The sequence below is a fragment of the Bubalus kerabau genome, chromosome 9, assembly GCF_029407905.1.
Source record: "Bubalus kerabau isolate K-KA32 ecotype Philippines breed swamp buffalo chromosome 9, PCC_UOA_SB_1v2, whole genome shotgun sequence".
Classification (NCBI taxonomy): domain Eukaryota; kingdom Metazoa; phylum Chordata; class Mammalia; order Artiodactyla; family Bovidae; genus Bubalus; species Bubalus kerabau.
The window spans coordinates 29,964,110-29,978,469 of NC_073632.1; positions in this window are offsets into that span (position 1 = coordinate 29,964,110).

A 14,360-nucleotide genomic window follows, 5' to 3' on the forward strand; every position below is an offset into this window, starting at 1 on the left:
TTAAGCCAACTTTTTCACTCTCCTCTTTCACTTTCATCAAGAGGCTTTTTAGTTCCTCTTCACTCTCTGCCATAAGGGTGGTGTCATCTGCATATCTGAGGTTATTGGTATTTCTCCTGGCAATCTTGATTCCAGCTTGTGCTTCTTCTAGTCCAGCGTTTCTCATGATGTACTCTGCATATAAGTTAAATAAGCGGGGTGACAATACACAGCCTTGACGTACTCCTTTTCCTATTTGGAATCAGGCTGTTGTTCCATGTCCAATTCTAAATGTTGCTTCCTGACCTGCATATAGGTTTCTCAAGAGGCAGATCAGGTGGTCTGGTATTCCCATCTCTTTCAGAATTTTCCACAGTTGATTGTGATCCACACAGTCAAAGGCTTTGGCATAGTCAATAAAGCAGAAACAGATGTTTTTCTGGAACTCTTGCTTTTTCAATGATCCCGTAGATGTTGGCAATTTGATCTCTGGTTCCTCTGCCTTTTCTAAAACCAGCTTGAACATCTGGAAGTTCACGGTTCACGTATTGCTGAAGCTTGGCTTGGAGAATTTTAAGCATTATTTTACTAGCGTGTGAGATGAGTGCAATTGTGCATTAGTTTGAGCATTCTTTGGCATTGCCTTTCTTTGGGATTGGAATGAAAACTGACCTTTTCCAGTCCTGTGGCCACGGCTGAGTTTTTCAAATTTGCTGGCAAATTTGCACTCATATTGAGTGCAGCACTTTCATAGCATCATCTTTTAGGATTTGAAATAGTTCCACTGGAATTCCATCACCTCCACTAGCTTTGTTCGTAGTGATGCTTCCTAAGGCCCACTTGACTTCACATTCCAGGATGTCTGGCTCTAGGTCAGTGATCACACCATCGTGATTATCTGGGTCGGAAAGATCTTTTTAGTACACTTCTTTCATGTATTCTTGCCACCTCATCTTAATATCTTCTGCTTCTGTTAGGTCCATACCATTTCTGTCCTTTATCGAGCCCATCTTTGCATGAAATGTTCCCTTGGTATCTCTAATTTTCTTGAAGAGATCTCTAGTCTTTCCCATTCTGTTGTTTTCCTCTATTTCTTTGCATTGATCTCTGAGGAAGGTTTTCTTATCTCTTCTTGCTATTCTTTGGAACTCTGCATTCAGATGCTTATATCTTTCCTTTTCTCCTTTGCTTTTCACTTCCCTTCTTTTCACAGCTATTTGTAAGGCCTCCCCAGACAGCCATTTTGCTTTTTTGCATTTCTTTTTCATTGGGATGGTCTTGATCCCTGTCTGCTGTACAATGTCATGAACCTCAGTCCATAGTTCATCAGGCACTCTATCTATCAGATATAGTCCCTTAAATCTATTTCTCACTTTCACTGTATAATCATAAGGGATTTGATTTAGGTCATACCTGAATGGTCTAGTGGTTTTCCCTACTTTCTTCAATTTAAGTCTGAATTTGGCAATAAGGAGTTCATGATCTGAGCCACAGTCAGCCCCCAGTCTTGTTTTTGCTGACTGTATAGAGCTTCTCCATCTTTGGCTGCAAAGAATATAATCAATCTGATTTCAGTGTTGACCATGTGGTGATGTCCATGTGTAGAGTCTTCTCTTGTGTTGTTGGAAGAGGGTGTTTGCTATGACCAGTGTGTTCTCTTGGCAAAACTCTATTAGCCTTTGCCCTGCTTCATTCTGTACTCCAAGGCCAAATTTGCCTGTTACTCCAGGTGTTTCTTGACTTCCTACTTTTGCATTCCAGTCCCCTATAATGAAAAGGACATCTTTTTTGGGTGTTAGTTCTAAAAGGTTTTGTAGGTCTTCATAGAACCATTCAACTTCAGCTTCTTCAGCATTACTGGTTGGGGCATAGACTTGGATTACTGTGATATTGAATGGTTTGCCTTGGAAACGAAATGAAATCATTCTATTGTTTTTGAGCTTGCATCCAAGTACTGCATTTCAGACTCTTTTGTTGACCATGATGGCTACTCCATTTTTTATAAAGGATTCTTGCCTGCAGTAGTAGACATAATGGTCATCTGAGTTAAATTCATTTTGCCTTTTCATACTGTTCATGGGGTTCTCAAGGCAAGAATACTGAAGTGGTTTGCCATTCCCTTCTCCAGTGGACCAATTCTGTCAGACCTCTCCACCATGACCCACCCGTCTTGGGTGGACCCACAGGGCATGGCTTAGTTTCATTGAGTTAGACAAGGCTGTGGTCTTAGCTGGATCATTGAAAAAGCAAGAGAGTTCCAGAAAAACATCTATTTCTGCTTTATTGACTATGCCAAAACCTTTGATTGTGTGGATCACAATCAACTGTGGAAAATTCTGAAAGAGATGGGAATACCAGACCACCTGACCTGCCTCTTGAGAAACCTATATGCAGGTCAGGAAGCAATATTTAGAACTGGACATGGAACAACAGACTGGTTCCAAATAGGAAAAGGAGTACGTCAAGGCTGTATATTGTCACCCTGCTTATTTAACATATATGCAGAGTACATCATGAGAAACGCTGGGCTAGAAGAAGCACAAGCTGGAATCAAAATTGCCAAGAGAAATACCAATAACCTCAGATATGCAGATGACACCACCCTTATGGCAGAAAGTGAAGGAGGAAGTAAAGAGCCTCTTGATGAAAGTGAAAGAGGAGAGTGAAAAAGTTGGCTTAAAGCTCAACATTCAGAAAACGAAGATCATGGCATCTGGTCCCATCACTTCATGGCAAATAGATGGGGAAACAGTGGAAACAGTGTTAGACTTTTTTTGGGGGGGGCTCCAAAATCACTGCAGATGGTGATTGCAGCCATGAAATTAAAAGACGCTTACTCCTTGGAAGAAAAGTTATGACCAACCTAGATAGCATATTGAAAAGCAGAGATATTACTTTGCCAACAAAGGTCTAGACCGTCTAGTCAAGGCTATGGTTTTTCCTGTGGTCATGTATGGATGTGAAAGTTGGACTGTGAAGAAAGCTGAGCGCCAAAGAATTGATGCTTTTGAACTGTGGTGTTGGAGAAGACTCTTGTGAGTCCCTTGGACTGCAAGGAGATCCAACCAGACCATTCTAAAGGAGATCATTCCTGGGTGTTCTTTGGAAGGAATGATGTTAAAGTTGAAAGTCCAGTACTTTGGCCACCTCATGCGAAGAGTTGACTCATTGGAAAAGACTCTGATGCTGGCAGGGATTGGGGGCAGGAGGAGAAGGGGACGACAGAGGATGAGATGGCTGGATGGCATCACCGACTCGATGGACGTGAGTTTGAGTGAACTCCGGGATATGGGGATGGACAGGGAGGCCTGTCGTGCTGCGATTCATGGGGTGGAAAAGAGTCGGACACGACTGAGCGACTGAACTGAACTGATCTGAGTTAAATTCACCCATTCCAGTCCATTTTAGTTCACGGATTCCTAGAATGTCGATGTTCACTCTTGCCATCTCCTGTTTGACCACTTCCAATTTGCCTTGATTCATGGACCTATCATCCCAGGTTCCTATGCAATATTGCTCTTTACAGCATTGGGACTTTTCTATCACCAGTCACATCCACAACTCAGTCATGTCCAATTCTTTGTGACTGCACAAACTGCAGCCCACCAGGATCCTCTGTCCATGGGATTCTCCTGGCAAGAATACTGGAGTGGGTTGCCATTTTCTACTCTTGGGGAATCTTCCTGACCCAGGGATCAAACCCATGTCTCTTGCATCTCCTGGATCAGCAGGCAGATTCTTTACCACTGTGCCACCTGGGAAGCCATTGGAAGCCTTCAGTTCAGTTCAGTTGAGTTCATTCGCTCAGTTGTGTCCGACTCTTTGCGACCCCATGAATCGTAGCATGCCAGGCCTCCCTATCCATCACCAACTCCCAGAGTTCACCCAGACTCACATCCATCGAGTCAGTGATGCCATCAAGCCATCTCATCCTCTGTCGTCCCCTTCTCCTCCTACCCCCAATCCCTCCCAGCATCAGTCTTTTCCAATGAGTCAACTCTTCACATGAGGTGGCCAAAGTACTAGAGTTTCAGCTTTAGCATCATTCCTTCCAAAGAAATCCCAGGGCTGATCTCCTTTAGAATGGACTGGTTGGAGCTCCTTGCAGTCCAAGGGACTCTCAAGAGTCTTCTCCAACACCACAGTTCAAAAGCATCAATTCTTCAGCACTCAGCCTTCTTCACAGTCCAACTCTCACATCCATACATGACCACAGGAAAAACCATAGCCTTGACTAGACGAACCTTTGTTGGCAAAGTAATGTCTCTGCTTTTGAATATGCTATCTAGGTTGGTCATAACTTTCCTTCCAAGGAGTAAGTGTCTTTTAATTTCATGGCTGCAGTCACCATCTCAAGTGATTTTGGACCCCCCAAAAATAAAGTCTGACACTGTTTCCACTATAGTCTGACATCTATTTCCCATGAAGTGATGGGACCAGATGCCATGATCTTCGTTTTGTGAATGTTGAGCTTTAAGCCAACTTTTTCACTCTCCACTTTCACTTTCATCAAGAGGCTTTTGAGTTCCTCTTCACTTTCTGCCATAAGGGTGGTGTCATCTGCATATCTGAGGTTATTGATATTTCTCCTGGCAATCTTGATTCCAGCTTGTGCTTCTTCCAGCCCAGCATTTCTCATGATGTACTCTGAAGCCTTAGGATTCTAAAATTTTGAAATAATCTTTTTTTCCATCATATCCAGCAGGGAAAAAACAAATATGTGTCCCAGCATTCATGGTAAAACTCCTAGGTTGTGTGCCCACTACTGAGCCAGTCACTCTGGCCAGGTAATTCAGATAAACTGATAATCTTAAACTCTGTTCTGTGTTTCCATATTGGTGCTGGAAAGGGAATTAGTTTCCCTAGAATCTCATGGATCCCAACTAGAAATCAGTAGCTACTAGAAAGAGGGAAATAACACTAAAGAAGTAACTAACAGGTGTCCTCCACTGCCCTTTATCTTGACTGATGGGTGTTACTAGAAGAAATTAAATAATTATGTATAATTCATAAATGAAAATGTGTGATCTCTAATGTCTGCTGGATTCTCATTGCATTATTGTCCCTCCTTCACAATTCACTCTCTACTGAGCAGTTCTCCTCAGCTTATTGATCAAGTATCTTGATCAAAAAACAAACAAAACTCACCCCAACTAATGCCACTGAACTATTACCTTGTTTATCTGCCCTCACAGCCAAACATTTGAAGTCTTCACACAGTGGAAACCATAATAAAATGAGACAAAAGTAAGGTCCCTGCAATACACAAGATACCAATCATCACCGTCCTCCAGCTAATGAGAGTGACTACTACCTCCTTACAATCTTCCCTCTAGTCCGCCCTCCTGATATGATTTATTGAGATACCCAAAGCATAGAATTGCCCTCACTTTTTGGTAGTGAGTAAACCCCTCATTTCCTACACTCTCCCCCAAATTACCCAATTAATCCAATAAAGCTCAAATCCAATAAATAGGTTCCTTCTAACATGCTCTTATGCAAACACCCCTTGGTTCCTCAAGGTGAGCGTTCACATTCCTTTGCAGTGAGTAATAAAACCAACTTGTTCAACTAAACATATGTACCTGGTGGTCTTTGGCTGGAGGATGTTGGCAGCCCTTACTGTATCCATAGATGTATTCACCAAAATCCATTAAGTACCTTTCGTTTCTCTCCTGAATTACTCCAGCAACCTAAAAAAAAAAAAAAAAAAAAAAAGATTTTCCTTGTTTCCAGTCTTATTTCCTCTAATCTATATCCCAGAGTCCTTTCCAGAGTGACCTTTCTGAAATTCAGATCTAATGATGTCACTCCCATGATAAAGTCTAAGTATTGGAGCCTAGCCTGTGACACCCTCCTTGCAATCACACCTCCTAGCTTACTAGTCATGCCCTTTCCAACTCCAATTCCATTCAAAGCACTTTTCTGAACTCTGGCATGATCTTTGGACCTCTTGTGATGCCTAGAAATCATCTAGCTCATTTTTATTTGTTCTCGATCGAGCATTTTATTTGGTTTCAAGACATGACTCAAACATTTTGTCCTCTGGGAAGCCTTCTTGAATACTTCTGGGAGTCACTGGTTTGTGTTTACTTTTCTCATATCATGTGTCATGCTGTACTGTATTTACTCATCTGTTTTTCTTTGAGGTTGCCAACTTCTCGAGGACCATGACCTTGTCTTCTTCATCCTGATCCCCTCCCATGAGACATCATACCCAGGTTCTTCTGCAATGTTTGGAAAGGGAAGTGGGGAGTGGGGTTAGGATACTCAGGGAGTGAGAACAAACTGCTTTGTGGATGGAGCCGAGAGATGACAAATGTTTTGCAGTTTATGGGACAATCCAGCACAAGAATTATCTCAGAGATTTATCTCCCCCAGGGACTTCCCTGACAGTCCAGTGGTTAAGACTCTGAGTGCCTACTGCAGGGGCCCGGGTTCAATCCCTAGTCAGGGAACTAGATCCTCTAACTAAAGATCCTGTGTGCCATAACAAAGACCCAGTGCAGCCAAATAAATAAATAAAAAGATCTCTCTCTCCCAAAATGCCAATAGCATCTCCACTAAGAAACAGCCTAGATTCTATTCTATACCTTAATTCACCAACAGGTATTCGTTGGTTGAAGGAATGACTAAATAAATATGAATGAATAAGTACAACAACATAAGCATGAAAGAATAAATTAAAAGGGAGAAAGGCAGGGAGCACTGTATTGGAGACACAAGTGTACCCCCAAGGGGAGAAATTGATTGGCAAATTCATGCTTTGACAATTTAATTTTTTCTCCTGGTCATATTTGCTGTCCCCTTCCCCTGGGATTGTGAGTGCAAGGTACAAACTGGATTGAAAGAACTAATTCAAGTGAAAAGATTCATATGAAGATAATCTGTGGGGGGAGATAAACCCAGGTTATCTAGAAGGTGCTGGTGCTCAGTCGCTCAGTTGTGTCCCACTCTTTGGAACCCCATGGACTGTAGCCCACCAGGCTCCTCTGTCTGTGGAATTTTCCAGGTAAGAATACTGGAGTGGGTTGCTGTTTCCTTCTCCAGGGGATCTTTCTGACCCAGGGATCGAACCTGTGTCTTCTGCATTGGCAAGCAGATTCTTTACCACTGAGCCACCTGCGAAGCCCCAATCTAGATTGTGGCGGGGTCTGTCATTTTTGTAAGGCTTCTCAGAACATTTGGCCTCTGACATTTACCTCATCTTTTTCAAGACAAGATGTTTTAATTCTGATTTGAACTTTATATTCAACCTTTTAACTTAAGGCCCATTACTTGCAGCTTATTGTTGCTGCAAATTAAAATCCGCAGGGAGCAGACACGCACTGTGGTTTTATTTGCCAGTGTAAGTACTGTGTGACTCACATCATCCCTTGAGGGGAATCTCAGCTAGGTAAAACTTTTCCAGGGCTCAACTTTTTCTGGAATAACTTTGTCATTAAAGACACAGGTACTGAATCAAAAGCTAATTGAATCAAAACTGTGAATAATTTAATCTGGGATTCTAGACCCCTTTAGTGAATAAATGATTGGTACCCAGTGTCTTTTATGCAAGGATGCCAACTGCCTCTGGGTCCCAGTGCAATCCCAGTTTGGGATTGCAAACTAGAAACTGGGTCCCAGTTTTCAGTTTTGAAGGCAGTGTTTTAAACTCTGTTTACATACCGAATGACCTAACAATGATTTTGAGGTAATACCAATCCATAAATGATTAACTGATGATCAGGATCTAACCTGAACTTCAAAAAATAAAAGGCATTCTTAAAAATCTTAAAAAAAAAACTTTTACTCACATTTTTTATGGAAAAACTTTTCTAAACTTCTAATTTCACTGGAGGAAATCATAGTAAAATTTTCTCATAGGGATGACCATGAAGGACTTCTGTTCATTTAAATCATTATAAAGCCCACACTCCAAAGGTTTAATTTTTTCATTTAAGGGTGGTAAAATGAAATATTGCCGTAAAAGAGAGATAAGGGAGGGACTTTCTTGGTGGTCCAGTGGCTAAGACTCCACCACCTCCCAACGCATGCAGGGGGTCCTGGGTTTGATCCCTGCTCTGGGAACTAGATCCCACATGCCGCAACTAAGATTTCACATTCCACAACTAAAGATCCCGAGCACCACAGCTAAGAGTCAGTGTAGCTGAATAAAAAAATTAAAAATATACATATTTAAGAAAAACAGAGAGAAAGAGACAAGGGAATTATGGAGCTATTAATATGAGAGAGCTACGATCAATTGAGAAGATCAGAATAAACTTCTAAATTGAGTTATTTGTAAACAAATTGAAGGATGAATAGGCTTCAGGGGAGCATCAGAAAACAATCTCTTATTTCCATGATTGCCAGTGTAGGAAAAAATTGTGAAAGATGTTGAAATGGACCAAAAAGATCTGGGTGACACCAATGGGAAACTAGGTGAATTAGCTCATATTACTGGGTCCCTGGGCCTTTCAGTGTCTATGAGCTATTTTGCAGCACTGTAATTTGTACACAGGTGATAGCAAGGCCTCAGAGAGCTCTTGTTCCCACACAGGTGGATCCATTTGCGGATTGTCTAGTTCCCCAGCATTACGTACAGTCAGCGTAGGCACCTCATGTAGACTCCTAGTGCCCGAGTCCTCAGGCCCAGGTTGTCAGCAGCATTTATACTGCCTCACACCAAGGTCTCTTCCAGCAGAGACTGATGTCTAAAGCAGGCTTGGATGGCTTTCCTAGTGGAGCCCATCATATCTGTCCTTCCTTCTCAGTTCCTGCCCACACATCTGCCTTACTCCTGTCCCCAACATACAGGAATCCCCCTGTCTCCCCCCTTTTTAAAAATACATAGCTAAATTGTCTTTTAAGACAATACAACCATAGACACTGGGTTCTAGTCTAGTGTCGTGAAGATACAAATATCTGTTTATGTTCCTCCCTATCCATCCATCACCTTCTCTTTACCTGTAGTTTTAATCGCTGAGTCATGTCTGTCTCTCTGCAACCTGATGGACTGTGGCCTGCCACGTTCCTTTGTTCACAGGATTTCCAGGCAAGAATATTAGAGTGAGTTGCCATTTTCTCCTCCGGGGAATCTTCCTGACTCAAGGATCAAATCCGCGTCTCCTGCATTGGCAGGCGGATTCTTTACCAATGAGCCACCATGGAAGCCCTCTCTTTAGGACCTGAAGCATGAAATTCCCTCTGTGGATGAGAACTATAACATGGGGTCATGGGTCCCTGAGAGCTCTCAGAGTAGGAAGCTGTCTAGTAAGATGAAATGTCCTTTTATTTCCTAATTATGTCCATAAAAACCCAGGAAATTTTAATAAGAAACCTAGACATTCTAAAAATATATTTTTGGAATCACAGACATGCTTAATAGGACTTTCTTAGTGGTCCACTCGGAGAAGGCAATGGCAACCCACTCCAGTACTCTTGCCTGGAAAATCCCATGGACGGAGGGGCCTGGTAGGCTGCAGTCCATGGGGTCGCTAGGAGTCGGACACGACTAAGCGACTTCACTTTGACTTTTCACTTTCATGCATTGGAGAAGGAAATGGCAAGCCACTCCAGTGTTCTTGGCTGGAGAATCCCGGGGACGGGGGAGCCTGGTGGGCTGCCATCTATGGGGTTGCACAGAGTCGGATACGACTGAAGCGACTTAGCAGCAGCAGCAGCAGTGGTCCACTGGATAAGACTCTGCCTGCCAACACAGGGGATACAGGTTTGATTCCTGGTCCAGGAAGATCCCACGTGCCACTGGGCAACTAAGCCCATGCACCACAACTACTGAGCCTGAGAGCTCTAGAGCCTGTGCTCTGCAACAAGAGAAGCCAGTCCAATGAGAAGCCCTCACACCACAACTAGAGTAGACCCCACTCACTGTAACTGGAGAAAGTCTACACACAGGAATGAAGGCCCACCAAAGCCAAAAACAAACAAACAAACAAACAAATAATAAACCATACTATCCCTGGAAGTCAAGTGGGCCTTAGGAAGCATGACTACAAACAAAGCTAGTGAAGGTGATGTAACTCCAGTTGAGCTCTTTCAAATCCTAAAAGATGATGGTGGGAAAGTGCTGCACTCAATATGCCAGCAAATCTGGAAAACTCAGCAGTGGCCACAGGACTGGAAAAGGTCAGTTTTCATTCCAATCCCAAAGAAAGGCAGTGCCAAAGAATGTTCAAACTACTGCACAATTGGAGTCATCTCACATGCTAGCAAAGTAATGCTCAAAATTCTCCAAACTAGGCTTCAACAGTACATGAACTGTGAACTTGCAGATGTTCAAGTTGGATTTAGAAAAGGCAGAGGAACCAGAGATCATTGCCAACATCCGTTGGATCATTGAAAAAGCAAGAGAGTTCCAGAAAAACATTTACTTCTGCTTTATTGACTATACCAAAGCCTTTGACTGTGTGGATCACAAGAAACTGTGGAAAATTCTGAAAGAGATGGGAATACCAGACCACCTGACCTGCCTCTTGAGAAACCTGTATGCAAGTCAGGAAGCAACAGAACTGGACATGGAACAACAGACTGGTTCCAAATCGGGAAAGGAGAACATCAAGGCTGTATACTGTCACCCTGATTATTTAACTTATATGCAGAGTACATCATGAGAAACCCAGGGCTGGATGAAGCACAAGCTGGAATCAAGATTGCCAGGAGAAATATCAATAACCTCAGATATGCAGATGACACCACCCTTATGGCAGAAAGCAAGGAAGAACTAAAGAACCTCTTGATGAGAGTGAAAGAGGAGAGTGAAAAAGTTGGCTTAAAACCCAATATTCAAAAAATGAAGATCATGGCATCTGGTCCCATCACTTCATGGCAAATAGATGGGGAAGCAATGGAAACAGTGACAAACTATTTTTGGGGGGCTCCAAAATCAGTGCAGATGGTGATTACAGCCAAGAAATTAAAAGATGCTTGCTCCTTGGAAGAAAAGCTATGACCAACCTAGACAGTGTATTAAAAAGCAGAGACATTACTTTGCTGACAAAGGTCCATCTAGTCAAAGCTATGGTTTTTCCAGTAGTCATGTATGGATGTCAGAGTTGGACCATAAAGAAAGCTGAGTGCCAAAGAATTGATGCTTTTGAACTGTGGTGTTGGAGAAGACTCTTGAGAGTCCCTTGGACTGCAAGGAGATCCAACCAGTCCATCCTAAAGGAAATCAGTCCTGAATATTCATTGGAAGGACTGATGCTGAAGCTGAAACTCCAATACTTTGGCCACCTGATGCGAAGAACTGACTCATTTGAAAAGACCCTGATGCTGGGAAAGATTGAAGGCAGGAGTTGGTGACAGAGGATGAGATGGTTGGATGGTATCATCAATTCAATGGACATGAGTTTGAGTAAATTCCAGGAGTTGGTGATGGACAGGGAAGCATGGCATGCTGCACTCCATGGGGTCACAAAGAGTCAGACATGACTGAGTGACTGAACTGAACTGATCCCCGGTGGCTCAGATAGTAAAGAATCTGCCTGCCATGTGGGAGACCCAGGTTTGATCCCTGGGTCGGGAAGATCCCCTGGAGAAGAGCATGGCAACCCACTCCAGTATTCTTGCCTGGAGAATCCCATGGACAGAGGAGCCTGGTGAGCGACAGTCCACGGGGTTGCAAACAGTCAGACACGACTGAGCAACTAACACAACTTGTTTCTAGTTTTATGAAACTGGAACAACCTTATAGTTGCTACCAGTCCTAAGTTCATTGTAATGAGAATGGCTCTAGTTCCTGGTTAAACCAGCTCACTCTCTGCAGTAGATATCTTCTACTACTGCAAGCAAGAATTTGTTTTAGGTGCTATTTTTTTTTCATTAATAAAATTATGTGCCAGAAACAGATCAGGGCCCCAGTACTGTGTTCCAAACAGCTTTCCATGAGATGAGTGGGATCTGAAAAAAGTTATTTCACAGGGAGGGCATGAAGCCCACAGCTTAGCATCTATGTCTCCTCTAGTCACATGAAAGAGAGAGAGAGAGAGAGATTCCTAGAGGAGCATCTTACTACTGAGTCTCATGATTTTACTTTTTTTTCAGCCCTTTGACTGCACCCATCGGCCTATGAGATGTTAGTTCCCTGACCGGGGATTGAACCCACACCCTCTGCATTGACAGGTGGCGTCTTAACCACTGGACCATCGGGGAAGTCCCTCATGATTCTACTTTTAAGAGCAGCATAAAATAGTGTCTAATAGGTTACCGGAAAGTTCAAGCACTAAGAGAAACCAGAAGGATATAGGAGGAAGGCTTTTCTTCCTATATGCCCAGGAAAACTCTGAGTTAATGCCCACAGAGAGAAGAGAAAGAGATGCCAACACAGACTAGTATTAGTTTAATTGAATCTCCATATGTGATTTGATTAAGACTTCTGAAAGAGGGTGGCGGGGGCGGAGGATGGGGAGGTATATTTAGGGTTGTAAGATAGGGCATTCATCACAACTTTGCATCATGCCATGTTCTGGTTATGTAATTATGAAATAATTCAACTGCCCTCATAAAATTATATGCACATTAAATGATTACATTTTAGAAATGAAGCCCTTGATCCTGCTCAGTTTCTAACCCGTAATAAACTTGGCACCACTGGAGAGAGTTGGAAGGGAGACAAAAAGTGAGCATGGCTTGGCATTCTTACACTAAAATTCCTGCTGTGGAAGGTTGGCCTTTCAAAGAACACCAGATACCAAACTGGTATTTAATTTAAAACTCTTTAACAGCAACTTGCCCAACAACCTCTTCAACTTCACCGCATGTCAATTCTAACTAGCAATTATGAGACTGCTGCTAATGCCATCAACAAAAGGGGAAACTTTGAGTTAGGGGAGTAGAGGGATTCTAAAACCACAGAGATCAAGAGACCAGCATCCTGTTTCTGAAAAGGCAAATTCGATAGTAGTTTAGCCAAAATTCAGAACAGAGGTTTTGAGTCCTTTTTAACTGAAAACTGCTTTAGACAGGTGTACCTCATTTAGTTACTCTCTTTCTAATTAACATGGCAAAATGATAGTAAAATTCGTGTTCTAAAAGCCTCTATCCTGAAACATTCATTTTCGTCATATTCATTTTCACAGTTAACAGTACCTCAGTGAAGAAAAGATTAAGTGGGAGGTGGGAGGGAGATTCAAGAGAGAAGGGACATATGTATAAACTCTGGCTGATTCATGTTGATGTATGGCAGAAACCAACACAACATTGTCAAGCAATTGTCCCCCAATTAAAAATAAATTAATAAAAAAAGAAAAGATTAAGACCAAAGATGTCCTTTTGTAAATGTCAGGGAACCATGAGCAGTAGACCGAACTTCTTTAAGAAGAAATGCCCCGATAATGGGATATTTGGGGAAATTAGGGATCTTGACCCCGATTCAACAGATATGTATCTCAGCAGACATTCTATGAGGGCTGAGTCATCCATTCAAGTACCTCCTATTCAAAACATTTTAGACTTGCACAGCTTGTCTTATATTTCAGTTTACATTCGTGTTTGTCAGTTTATCCACAAGATCAAGACAGAAAGAAAGCAAGCACAACAGGAAGAGGGCCTGAGAAACACATCTGAGGTCTCTGAGGTCAGCATGGTAAGATCCAACCTCGGTCAGCAGCTAAGAAGTACGTGATGACTGACACATGCAGATTTGATCAGCTTCTCAGTGCTGGTACCAGAGGAGAGCCCTCTGAGAAAGCCAGAAGTACTTTGGGTCAAGACAGAATTCTGGTCTTGGAAGAAGCCCACAAAGCAAAGCCCACCTCAATTCCAAATGCGAGATCAGTCTTCAAAAGGGCATGCAGATCCTTGGAAGCACAAATAAATTAGACCATAGTTTCTGATTTGGCTTCATTTTTCTAATTTTTACTTTCTTTCTATATATGTTTCTTTCAATATATTTATTGATTTTGAACTTTGCTAGCAGGGGCCAGCTTTTCAAACTCTGGTCTTGTCTGCATAAAAGCGTATCTCTTTCATAAATATAACTGATTAAACCTTTGTACATATTCACATAGTTAGCATTTAAGAACAATAGGTTTAAGTGAGAAGAGTTGGAAGAGAAGAGCATCTTTGTATTTTCAGTGGTATGATCATTGCTGTTTTCTTGGATTATTAACATTTTTCTCTTCTCAGCAGAATCTGTTTTGCAATCAGAAGTGGAGTGGCAAGAAAGTTTGAACAGCAGTGGAGCAGCAATTCCTGTGGATTTCCAGAGTTTTTCTGGCTTTCCACTAAGCCGATTAAAACTTTCTCAATGACAGCAAAAAGGGCCCCCATGATTGGATATCCCCAAAGGAGGTAAAACAAAACTAGAATCAAGCCTGGAGGTTCTAAAAATCAGACCCTAATACTAATAGCAGCAATTGTTTTCTAGGTTCATTTAAACA